This window comes from Diabrotica undecimpunctata, chromosome 4 (assembly GCF_040954645.1).
Source record: "Diabrotica undecimpunctata isolate CICGRU chromosome 4, icDiaUnde3, whole genome shotgun sequence".
Taxonomy (NCBI): Eukaryota; Metazoa; Arthropoda; class Insecta; order Coleoptera; family Chrysomelidae; genus Diabrotica; species Diabrotica undecimpunctata.
This window is the reverse complement of record NC_092806.1, coordinates 74,391,000-74,404,725: the sequence shown is the minus strand read 5'-3', so window position 1 is coordinate 74,404,725 and position 13,726 is coordinate 74,391,000. Positions and strand designations below refer to the sequence as shown.

Here is a 13,726-nt window from a genome sequence, read left to right as displayed (position 1 = left end):
TCTTCGCAAGCTTGTCAGCTAAAAATGAGGCGCACGTCCTTCCGCCCTTAAAACATAGACGCTTGTACTATATGCTTCTGCTGCCGAATATACCTTGTTAGACAAATTAACCATTCTTTCTATTAATTTTAACACAAAAATATCTATTGTAGCACTTAACCATATTTATTTTGAGATAACCTTCTATCAAGATATCATATGTAGTACACAAATAAGACCAGAACTAAAATATTAAAAAAGCTTTATACAATATATCGCAGAAGATTGGATAAAATAAAAGTAGTTTTTATTATTCAGATGCTTACATAAAATGTACAAAGACATACTTACGTAAACAAAATATATTACGAAATTTCTTGAACTAATTGAACTAATAAAATTATATTAAATAAAAAAACAACATCTTTAAAAATACAGAAAAAATAAAATTTTCGATGCAAGCGAACATTCCATTCAATAATAAGCCCAAATCCTTTTGTATCTACATACCTGTTTTTTAAAGAACCAGTTACATTTTAGTACTTAGTTATACCAGGTAATATAATATCCTCTGTTACACAGTGTAATGCGTATGACATTCCACTGTCTACAAACAGTAGATAAAAATAAGGAGCCCATATAAACCGTTCAGGGTATATGTTGAAAACATACGGTATAATCGCACAGTTGCCAAACTCTCAGAGCTTACTTAAACCGATAAACGTATGGTTCAAATATACAATGAAGAAGATCTGAACGACCCCTATAATATATACACGTGAACTAAGCGATATACATTTATGATACAGGGGAATTTACGGGCTCCAAAAAATTTTTATAAATTATTAAACTCTACATGTTGATGAATCGACTGAACCAATATTACGGAATTGTCAAGTGAGCTCCGTATATCGGTATCCACTTGACCACGGAGCTCAATTGAACCTGAATTTTAACATGGGCGGAGTTCACTTAATGCCGTAGATATATATATATATATATATATATATATATATATTGGCCGTTGGGGAAGAGGAAAACACTCATCCCGCGAGATTCATCCTGCACTGTTCCAAGGAAGTTTTTTCTGGATTTTAGTCGCTTTCGTGGTGTTCGAGCATTATATAGGGCATGCCGCTCGTCCGCGATCTGTTTAATTTTCTCTGTGCTCTGCAACGCCTCTGCGTGTTTAGGGTTTTACAAAACCCGCTGTTTTATATAGATTTGAGGGTGGCGTTGGTTTTATGCACCCCGTTTCTATCCTGCATGTCTCATTTAGCGTAGTATCAACTTGTTTGGTGTGGGCTAATCTGCCCCAAACGGGGCATGCCTATTTAGCAGTTAAGAAACACAGTGCCTGTGCAGTTGTTCTTAAAACGCCAGAACGTGCACCGTTACTTTCCCTCTCATTTTTATGCAATGTTGTCTGTAGGTGAGGGACGAGTTCAGAGTTACTCCAAAATATATAGGTCGGTTTGTGTGTTCTAATGTATTACCATTCCATTTGGAGTTTTCGCTTGGCTTCCTTTGCGCGAAGGTGGAAAGTTTGTTTTAAGGTAGTTTCGAGTTTCTCCTCCACTTTTTCAAAACTATTTCCTTGAGCACATATTACAAGATCGTCAGCATAGAGGAGGTGCTTGGTTTCGGTCGGCGTAGGTTGGTCGTCTGTGTATATATTGAAGAGCGTTAGCTAGAACACTTCCCTCCAACATAACGAAAAAACGTCTGTATTGCAGTAAGGAATATACGACCTTACCCAGATAGTGGTCATTGAGAGTGTCGTACAGTCAACCGTTTCTTGGCTAAAGGGGTCAGTTGAATAGGGGGTTTCGTATGTTCTCATTAGTTCTTTGGACTCGCTGGACATCTCGGGAACATATTGTTGTCTACGTCCTCTAAGGATAGCTTTTACAGACACATTTTTGACTACCTCTACAAATTTTTCGTAGTTCTTTACTTCTGGTTCAAGACGTACCAACTCAGAATCTAGCATGTCTGCATACTTTTACCAGTTTGCCTTTTTGAAGTTAAATCTCTTTCTTAATGGAATAGCTTGTGGTCTAATAATTGGAAAGATATTTATACCAATTGATCTATGCTGAGTTTTTGGTATGGGGCCATATACTACTTTGGTACATCGATCTTCGAGGTTATTACTCGAAAAACAGATATCCGGGTTATATCCTCTGTTCCAAACTTTGCTCTGAAAAGTTGGTGGAAGTTTAGGATCATGGATTAACGTGAGGCCACTCGTTTCAACCCATGCTTCTACTTCGTCTCTATATAAGTTCTTATTAGAATTCTTAATGACTTATTAGAATTCTTAAAACCTATAAACTTTTTTAATAAAATTTAACACAATACATCAATAATTAAAATATATATTGTATACCTTATCTGTAATTGATGTTTTGTATATGTGTATGTATGTTGTATTTTTCTTGATCACTTTTTGTATTTTGTTATGCTAAGTGGTTGAAGCCAAATAAATAAAAAAATAGATACGAACCATGGTAATAGATAAGAATATTAACACGTAATAAAAAAATTACTTAAACAAATAATAAAACTTCTAATTGGATGTCTTTTATATAAAAACATAAATGAAGCCCAAAAAAATTGGGGCTAATGTGGACTGATAAAAATTACCAGATATTGTCATTTTTTTTTTTAAATTATTAATGTTCATTTAGTGAAAAAATCTAAATATAAAGTGCTTATTATTATAAATTTTTATAAAAAAATAAACAACAAAAAGACGGACAGACTTAATAGATAATTTAAAGAGATATAATCTATTTTAAATGGGCATAATATATGACTGGTATAACTAGTTAATTATTGAATATGACTAAGAATATTTATATAATTATTTGTAAAAGTATAAACTTATTTTGAAGTTTTTAAAATATAATCCTTTGCATACAGTACAGACATCTCTAGCAAATCGCTTTCGATTTTATAGGTGCGCGACACGAGTCAAGCATCGCACCGCTTCATAAGTCTTAGCAGCGAACACGCTAGCCGCAACATTATGTCCTTTACTTCCTTTCACCAATACTTTCCCTCTCTATAAGAATCGTAAGTAAAACTTGCGCGCGCATACCTCTGGGCAATGCTAAAATAAATACCAAAGTTGGCATACGGTGGTACTCCGAGGCACTACCGTCAAATTTTCATTCATTTCTGATAAAGAGACATGACCACCGTATATACAGTCCGCGAATCTATTCTTTCCACTTTCTAAATGTTACTTTTGACTGTTATCTAATACGGTTCTCGCTCTAAACGATAACTAAGACAATATTCAGTAAAGTGAAATTTATTTTTTCGAAAAATGTTTGTGTCTTAATTACGAGTGTGTCGATTCTTGCGGATTTTTGGGTGCTAGTGAACTGTGATATTTTTTCGTATATTGATTTATTTCACTGGAGACTCGACTTTAACTACAGGTAATAGAAATTATTTCTAAAATATGCTTATCATTTTTACTCACTTAGTGTTTAAAATTATTTTGCAATCTAATAAAATATGCGCTTATAGAACTCATTCGAAAGTAAAACTTGCTAGTGAAAGGGAAACTTTGAATGTTGTTTTACCGTATTTTGATTATTGCTTTTATCTTACCGTTATATATTTTAATAAGAGATTCTAATAATTAAAAGTTTCTTTCAGGGTCAAATTTTTATATTATTTAGCGAAGTTTTAAACGAGTGTTCTTAAAATTAGAAAATGCTTAAATAAAAAAACGGAAGGTAATAAAAAATATATTTCTCTAAATAAATATATTTGCCATTAGTTTATACCCCATAAGGAGAGATTTATTAACAGATCTTTTGTTTTTGTTAGAGTAGAATATGAGATATTGCGCGTTCTTGTATTTTTAATGCCTTCAGATTAAAAATTTATTACAATTTTAGGACGCTTTAATGCACGTATTTCGATAGCTATTTTTTGCCATTACCTATTTCTAAAATAAATCTTTTTATTTATCTTATAACTCTTTAGATTTATTTAACGTTTAAACAAAATGTAAAGACTTGATTAGTTACTTATTCGTTTATATCATCATCATCATCACTGGCTCGACAACCCTTTTTGGGTCTTGGCCTGTTCCTGGATTCTTCTCCATTCTGATCTGTTTCGTGCTTTTTTTCTCCAGTTTTTTATTTTTAAGGTTGTTATATCATTTTCTATTTGTTCTAAGTATCTCAGCTTCGGTCTTCCTCTTGTTCTTTTTCCTACTGGCATCTGTTTGAATATTTTGTTTGGTATTTCGCCTTCTTTCATTCTTTCTACATGTCCTATCCAACGCAGCCGTCCTATTTTAATGAATGTTATAATATCCGGATCCTGGAATATTTTGTTTTTTTTTTATTTTTATTTTGTGTATTGTTTTATATAACTTCAGCTTAATTCCTAAATTACAACTTATTTGAGCTCAATTTACATACAATTATTTTAAATCGGATTTTTCCAGTGCCAGAGTCTGAAATAAGTAATGGTTTTTAGTTGAATCCACGTTTCATCTCTCGGTACGTTGTTTATTTAAGTTACTGTGTGTGAACCCTTCCCCGGTTGTATTTTTACCTCGTAGTTCATTGAGTATATAGTTGACCAAAAGCTTTTTTCTTTTCCTGAAGAATATCAGTCATTTTTAAAAAAGTTGGTCATGTTCTATTTGGAAACAGGAATATTAAAATAATGATAAGTCACAATTTTTTAATTTTTTTTTACGGCTCCTATCCATTCCAGATATGCTTATTGGTAGTCGTGTTACCGTTTCCGTAAATTGTACAAAAGCTACCAAATAGGTACGTATCACTCTCGGTCCTTTTTTGCCATTTACCTTAATTGATTTTAAGTTTCTCATTATGTGTCCCAGATATTTTAGAATTTGAGCGTTGACATTTATCAGAATTTTATATTTTACTTCCACATTGGTAATACGGTCAGCTCAGAATATATATATATATATATATATATATATATATATATATATATATATATATATATATATATATATATATATATATATATATATATATATATATATATATATATATATATATATATATATATATATATATATATATATATATATATATATATATAGGATACGCTTATATCTCGAAAGCCTCGAGTCGTATCATAGTTGCCACAATTAATGTCCTAGCTTCCACTCCATAGAAAATAACTGTAAATATGTAATATTTCACTTCTTTCTATAAGCCAGGTGAAATTTTATTAATTTCTGGAATATCTTTACTATTAAAGTAGTGATTAAATTCCAAATGTCCGTAGCAATTTCGAACTAATACGTATGTGTTGTAACAATCATTGAATTTTCTTATAAGAATTACGTATTAGTTGTTAAGAAAATAATTCAGGATCTTCATAGTTTAGTTTAACTTATTGACCTTGAAAAAAGAAGAAAAAGAAGCACTGGAATAATTATTGTTTGTCTGAATATGTGAATTAAATTCGATAAGGTAATCTTTGACACTATTCTGTTTACACTTTTGAATATTTCATTCATCTTGACTTTCTTATTTCTTTTATCAGATCCCCAATCCAAAGGAAAATTTTAAATTCTGGTCTTAAATATTTGGTTCATAGTATTCCGTCTCTTCTCTTTTTCAGGTTGAATATTCTTAATTAAGATTGGCGATAGTTTCTGAAAATTCTATATTTCTATTCATTCTTTAATATTACATAGCCAGATCATTACGTCTACCAGAATCACATCTTGTATCTTTCCTTTCAATAATCTTGAGGAAGTTATATCTGATGTGTCGGGTATGTGTCCGAGGTAAGATATTTTGCATTTTTTTGAAAATTTGTATAAATATTCTTGAATATTATATTTATATTTAATATTTTATTTCCGTACTTTATAACGTAATAAGAACTGATATTCTACTTCTTTTATTTTGATCCAGGCATTTTATAGTTTACCTTTAAGATAATAAAGCTCTTTTTTAATTAAAAATCATCTAAACATTACTTTTGTAATTTGATGTCATAATTGCAGTATATATATATATATATATATATATATATATATATATATATATATATATATATATAATATATTAATTCTTGTTTATTTTTGTGAATGATACATGCATTTAATCACATTCTATAATATTGGCAATGATTTGTTTGTAGTTTTATTTCTAGTAAGTTGGATTTTTTATATTCTCTTATTATTCATTGTGATCCAAAAAATTATTATTCTTTATTTTGTGCTCTTTTGATTCTTACAAATTATTTTTATTCAATATTTTTTTACAATTTAGTCCTATTTTAAGATTGTTTAAGGTTTTTTCTCCGTACCTTACTGTCCTTTAATTTCTATATTTGTTTTATCTAACCCTTACCTAATCCTTAAATTATATCATTATTTTATAGAGTGTTAAATTATATCTTAACACACGTTAAATAAACGATAATTATTGTATAAATTATATATTTAAAGAAATAATTAATTATTCCAAGCAAAACATCTCCATATCCGACAAAGATATATTTATATAAATGTTAACTCTCATAATCAACCTATGCCAGAGACTTTTTTCCATTCGTGGAAGTGAGAATTCTACTCAATGACGAACGTCAAAATAGTGTTGGGTATAATTGTAATACTGCCATTTTTGCTAATATGCCATAAAGAATATAATTCTTAAGAGGAACCTAGTCGAGCAAGAGCATATATTAGCATACTATTAAATGATCTTTTGTAAATAACATTGTTCAGGCACTAAAAGTTAATTAAAAAAAAATAGTATTAGGGCAGCCTTTATTCAAATGTCAAATGTTTCAAACAGCATCTGCATTCGACATGTAAACTAATAGAAGAATTAATTAAATATTTTCAACTCCTGAAAATATTATTTTTTTTTTAAACGAACGAAATTTTTTTTGTTCTGACATGTTATGTGCCGAATGAATGCCGACATTTGTTAACTTATAAGCGCCACAATAAAATTAGAAATAAATAGAAAAAATATCTAAATAAAGTTTATATTATTTAATGTAAAAACTAAATAAAACCTCGTTAAAAACCAAACCAGGTCAAATCATAAATCAACACTTTCATTAAAAAAGTATGAGTTAAGTGGTTGGAATAGATGCTAAAATATTTAATTGGAACCTTATTAAATTTGTATTTATTAAGTTAATTTACTAGTAAAGTTAACGCTTAACAATTTTACTATTCAATTAAATGGTATAAACTAAAAGAAATTAAACGAACTGCGAGTAAGATAATTTTATCATAATATCATTAACCACATAATTCTTGTCAGTATTTATTTTAATGTAGATGTTAGATAGATAATACATTAATAATAAAATATTTTACATTGGTTTATTCGTATTATCTTAATTTAGAATCAGTTTATACGGTCTAATCAGTTTCATTACAATTATCGACAGTTACACGATTCCATTTCTATTCGTTATAAATTTCTTAAATTTCACTTTTATTAGTATAAGTGAATATTGTCATTTTGGTTTTCGTCTTTTAGGCGTGGTTATTAGTAAATGCCACCATTGATTATCACCAATATTTTTGAACTATTTGTTGCCTAATCTAACAGACTATGCTGATTATGTACAAATGTATGCTATAGTTGGTTTTAGTGTTTTTATTGCAAAATAAAGAAAATTTATAAAATTAGTCTATTCATTTCTACGAAGTTCTCTATAAGTATGTATGAGTTAATCAATAAACTTGTCATACAATCGTATATATTTTTATTTTCTTAAGTGGCTGTTCTTTAAGGTTAAATTTAGCCATTACTCTTAACAGAACTATCGTGGAAGTTTCACATAGATTATCTCTTAGAAAGAAGTAAATATGGACTGAACTTTTTAAAAATGGTGGTAAAAATTGGTGGAGAGTGGATGTACAAACAGCCTTATTATTCTATCGATCATATTTACGTTCTATATTGGACCATCATTGGTTTTTAAAATGGTTCAGCTAACGATGCACTTTTAAACAGAATTCGGGTTTTTCAAAATGCTCCCCAAGTCTTTGCTTTTCTCTAACATCATTATTTTAAACGTTTCTGACCCAATTAAAAATAATAAAAATTAAAAAATGATCCACCTCTTTACGAAGCCTTTCAACAATGCGAATTAGAACAAATACTTTTGTATCGAACTAAAAACTTGTTACTTTACTAATTTTCAACGTGTCGACATTGTTTACGACGTAGACAATAATAATTGTCTAAGTCGCGAAAAATTTTGTTTTACCTACCCTACTCGATACACACTGCTACATCCAACCACCCTTAAAAAATACTGGCATAAGAAACTTAATATTCTACGCAGATTTATTACAACTATCTGATTTAAATTCGGGCATGCTTCCTATCCTCAACGTCTTTTAAAATTAATATTATACCAACTGATAAACGTGAATATCTTCTACATATCTTCTTCGAGAAAACCTTTTAAATAAATCCAAGTCTTTGTTTGTTATGGTAATTGTATAACCACTGATTGTGTTGCTTTTAAAACAAAATGTTTCAAAATGTTTTCATATTTCAAGTATGCATACAGGTATCACAAGAGTTACTGTTCTGTCCTATGGTTGAACTCCTTCCGTAAAAATATTACTAATGCGTGAGCATTTCTTGCGTAAGTTAACGTACTAGCTGAAGTTTTTTAACGTGATATATTATTCCTGGTAATGTAAAATAAAAGAAAGTTTTAAATATTCTCATACATATTGATGAATTTAACGTAAACATTAAAAAATTTTAAAGTAAAAAGAGTCAAACGTAGGTAATTAATTTTTAAGGATTGATTAAATATATAAGGAATATTTGTAATATAATAAAATAGACTAATTATATTATGGTGAAGAAAAGATCTTATTTTCTAGTTAAATGATCGAGGCAGTTTGATATATCTAAAAATTTTCAATGCTACATGTGCTTTGGAATATTATTAAAAATTTTTATGAGAAGACATGACCTTGATAACAAATGATAAAGGATAATATTATGGAAATAATGAATTGTTCACATTACATTTATTTTACATTTATGTAATACAGTGTAAACTGGCCTAAATAAAAAAAAAATTATTCTTCCGCGTAATTTACATATTGTTTGAAATGTTCTTATTACTGGATATCTCGATGCGTGATCGAGACGCATGTAGCCACCTTACGATATACAGTAATATACGTAATATACATACAGATACACTTATTATAAAAATAAAATGACGTTTAACAAGCGTCATTTTATTTTTATGTTTTTTGGTATGTAAGTTTTTTGTAACAACTCGAGAACGACTGGATCGATTTGGCTAATTTTTAATTTGAAATATTTGTAGAAGTCCAAGGAAGGTTTAAAAGGTATAGAAAGTATAATAAAATTTTATGGAAAAGAATAAAAACAACAATTTTATTTTCATGTCTATTTGTTACTAACTTTTTTTATTTTTCACGTAGATGAGTTTTTTTTTAAATCCATTAACTTATTATCTCTTATTATTAAAGTTTTTTTATTTATTGATAAAACGCCCCTTAATGGGTATCCTTTAAACAGCAATCTGGTCAATGAGGAGTTCTGTTACGTCCTAAATTAATACTAATTAATCTTCTAAAACTATACTCAATAATGTTTCTACAGGGTCTTTCTTACTTACAGTAATTATTTACACAGGCACTCGTGTACACTAAGCCGCACTATATACTGCTTTTGAACTAATCACTACACTAACTCGGATGGCTTTAGCTTCTTCAGTATTCTTACTAACTTTGTATTATCTAGGAGTTGATAGGTTGAAAAGTCATTTCCTTTGTTTGGTTGGAAGGTGTTTTCAAAATGCTGTGCAAAGCGGCTGACTTTTTGAGCACTGGTTCAAGCCCAGCTTCTATCAGTGATTCTGATGTGTGAGTTATGTAGTGTAGGTATTTTGAGCCGTTTGGTGGCCTTCCAGAGAGAATATTTACTACTTTTTTAGCTGTTTACTCGCAAAGGTATGTCCCAATCGATTCATTTTGGAAGTGTTGTATTACTCGCTTAAGATGTTGTGACAATTTTCTTGTTTTAAAAACAAAGGTTTTGATTTCTTTTGAACAATTTTTTCGTTCTGTCCTAATAGGGATGATTGGAGTACTGTTCAATGCTGCTTACTAAATCTGTTTGGGAAGCAATTCAACTTCTGCATCTAACTTATTTTAAGTTTTCAAAGGGACCGAAAGATTACCTGAGTCTTCTAGTTCATTTCTGAAGGGTGGGTCTCTTTCCATATTGATTTGTCACTAAGTGTGGGGAGAATGGGACAGTGATCCGAAAATGGAAGATAATCCGAATTTATATTCCAGGCCTCTTTAATGGTCAAGAAATTAGGCACACTTCTTCACAATTCAATTGTCTGCAGGCTTTTGCGAGCTCTTTTCATTTAGTGGTGGTTAATGTTGATCTTTATGTAGTATGTTTCGCATTATAATCACCTCCGATGATGAATCTACTTCTTTGAGAGTTCAAAAATGTTGTGTACAAATCTGACTGTATTTTATACTATGACGGTGCAATATACCTATAGCTGAGACTACTAGGTTATAGGTCTCAGTTTTGATTTTCACATCTGTGGCTTGTATTTCTTCTGTTATTGTATGCTCTGTTTTATAATTATCGATCTTCCCCCTTTGGCTATATTTTCTGGGTGATAGCGTGGTATACCTGATTTCCTTTAAACTTGATATATGAGTGTTTAGTGAAGTGTGTTTTTGGCGATACAGCATATATCAATCTTCTCTATATCAAGAACAGTTCGTAATTCTCATTGGTATTTTAGAAGGTTATTATTAAAGTAAATACTTCCTATCGCCCAGAGTACGACAGGAAGTATTCACTTGATTTGCACGGGCCACAATAAAGCACAGGAGTAACCGAGATGCTTGCAGTAAAATCTACATAATATACATACATATAAACTTATTACTCTACTTATCGACTTAAGTCGACTATATTGGTTATATAGATATACATATATATATATATATATATATATATATATATATATATATATATATAAATATACATATATATATATATATATATATATATATATACATATATATATATATATATACATATATATATATATACATATATATATATATATATATATATATATATATATATATATATATATATATATATTTATAAAAAGTACTTGTGACTCGTTTGGAACAAATATATAACTGTTTTGGATGGGTTGGAGTCAATAATAGGGCTATTGGTTAACTATTTTTTTATTCTCGAGCTTTCAATTGTGTTTACAATTATTATCAAGAGCTAAAAAAGACAAAATACTTACAAGGTTAAACTAAAAAGAAAAAACAATTTTTGTTAACTTACCAAATAAAAATTAGTTTGGTAAGTAAAAATCACTGCTTACATCTTCAAAATATTTAATACAAAAATGATTTTATCTAATAAATGTTTCTCTGAAAATTTTTTATAATTTTGAAAACATTTTTTTAATATAAGAATAATTGAATTTATAAATAAGTTCAAATAGCAACCAATTACAAATAGCCTCAATGTCATAAATGCCAACATAAAATTTTTATTTTTGACAATTATATTGCCAAAAGTAAAACTTCGTTTAAACATTCTTTTTTGTTTAGTAACAAAAAGAAGAAGATTTATTCACCGTTGACAGATGTCTGAAAGAATGTGACAGATATATGGAGAATTAAATATGACATTTTACAAGTTTTATATATAAATCATAAAGAAAGAATATAATTATAAATTTTGCTTAAATTTTGAATTTCAGATCTTTTGTTTAAACTCTTATCATTTTTGCTAATACAAAACATTTCCAAAAAAGTCCTTTTAAATTTATTACTTTCACTACATAAAATTTTAATGTTATCAAAATCCATAATATGGTCTTTATCGATTACATGTTCTGCCAAAGCACAAGATGGTTTTTTAATTCTGCAATCACTTTTGTGAGAAATAATGCGATTTGAAAGATTTCTTCCGGTCTCACCAACATATTCAGCCTCACACTGAGTACAACTAATGCTGTATACTAAATTCGTTTTTTCAAATTTGTCTATAGGATATTTAGTTTTAGAATATAAAGATGAAATAGTTTTGATGTTCTTTGTTGCTATTTTTATATTGTCAATAACCTTTAGTGTTTGTATTAATTTAGGTGTTAATGATGGTATAAAAGGTAGTGAATGATAATAGATGTTCTGATTGTTAGATACAATGTTTTGAGATTGAGCAAAAAATGGTGTTAAATTATTTATATTACCAATATTAGAAAAAAGCATCCTATGTAGGATATCTGGAGGATAAGAGTTTTCAATTAGAATATTTTTTAATAACTGAAGATCTTCCTGTAGATAATCTGGATAAGAAAGTTTTAAAACACGTTCTTTTAATCCTGTTATAAGGTTCATTTTCATCTTATTTGGATGGTGAGAGTAATAGCTTATAAATCTATTACTACATATGGGTTTTCTGAACCATCTGGTTTTCAACATATTTTCTGTATTTCTTACTAATTATTACTGTAAGAAATACAGACAATATGTTGAAAACCAGATGGTTCAGAAAACCCATATGTAGTAATAGATTTATAAGCTATTACTCTCACCATCCAAATAAGATGAAAATGAACCTTATAACAGGATTAAAAGAACGTGTTTTAAAACTTTCTCATCCAGATTATCTACAGGAAGATCTTCAGTTATTAAAAAATATTCTAATTGAAAACTCTTATCCTCCAGGTATGCTACATAGGATGCTTTTTTCTAATATTGGTAATATAAATAATTTAACACCATTTTTTGCTCAATCTCAAAACATTGTATCTAACAATCAGAACATCTATTATCATTCACTACCTTTTATACCATCATTAACACCTAAATTAATACAAACACTAAAGGTTATTGACAATATAAAAATAGCAACAAAGAACATCAAAACTATTTCATCTTTATATTCTAAAACTAAATATCCTATAGACAAATTTGAAAAAACGAATTTAGTATACAGCATTAGTTGTACTCAGTGTGAGGCTGAATATGTTGGTGAGACCGGAAGAAATCTTTCAAATCGCATTATTTCTCACAAAAGTGATTGCAGAATTAAAAAACCATCTTGTGCTTTGGCAGAACATGTAATCGATAAAGACCATATTATGGATTTTGATAACATTAAAATTTTATGTAGTGAAAGTAATAAATTTAAAAGGACTTTTTTGGAAATGGTTTGTATTAGCAAAAATGATAAGAGTTTAAACAAAAGATCTGAAATTCAAAATTTAAGCAAAATTTATAATTATATTCTTTCTTTATGATTTATATATAAAACTTGTAAAATGTCATATTTAATTCTCCATATATCTGTCACATTCTTTCAGACATCTGTCAACGGTGAATAAATCTTCTTCTTTTTGTTACTAAACAAAAAAGAATGTTTAAACGAAGTTTTACTTTTGGCAATATAATTGTCAAAAATAAAAATTTTATGTTGGCATTTATGACATTGAGGCTATTTGTAATTGGTTGCTATTTGAACTTATTTATAAATTCAATTATTCTTATATTAAAAAAATGTTTTCAAAATTATAAAAATTTTTCAGAGAAACATTTATTAGATAAAATTATTTTTGTATTAAATATTTTGAAGATGTAAGCAGTGATTTTTACTTACCAAACTAATTTTTATTTGGTAAGTTA

At 28.6% G+C, this 13,726-nt stretch overlaps 1 protein-coding gene across 3 annotated transcripts in view; it reads left to right on the top strand.

Moving 5' to 3' along the window:
• The first annotated feature begins 3,119 nt into the window (after positions 1-3,119).
• Positions 3,120-13,726, top strand: part of sona (sol narae metalloprotease) — a 382,088-nt gene continuing 371,481 nt past the window's right edge. For all 3 annotated transcript variants that reach the window (XM_072529755.1, XM_072529750.1, XM_072529754.1), the window contains exon 1: positions 3,120-3,431. The gene's annotated coding sequence lies outside the window, so the exon portion shown is untranslated. The remainder of the gene's footprint in view (positions 3,432-13,726) is intronic.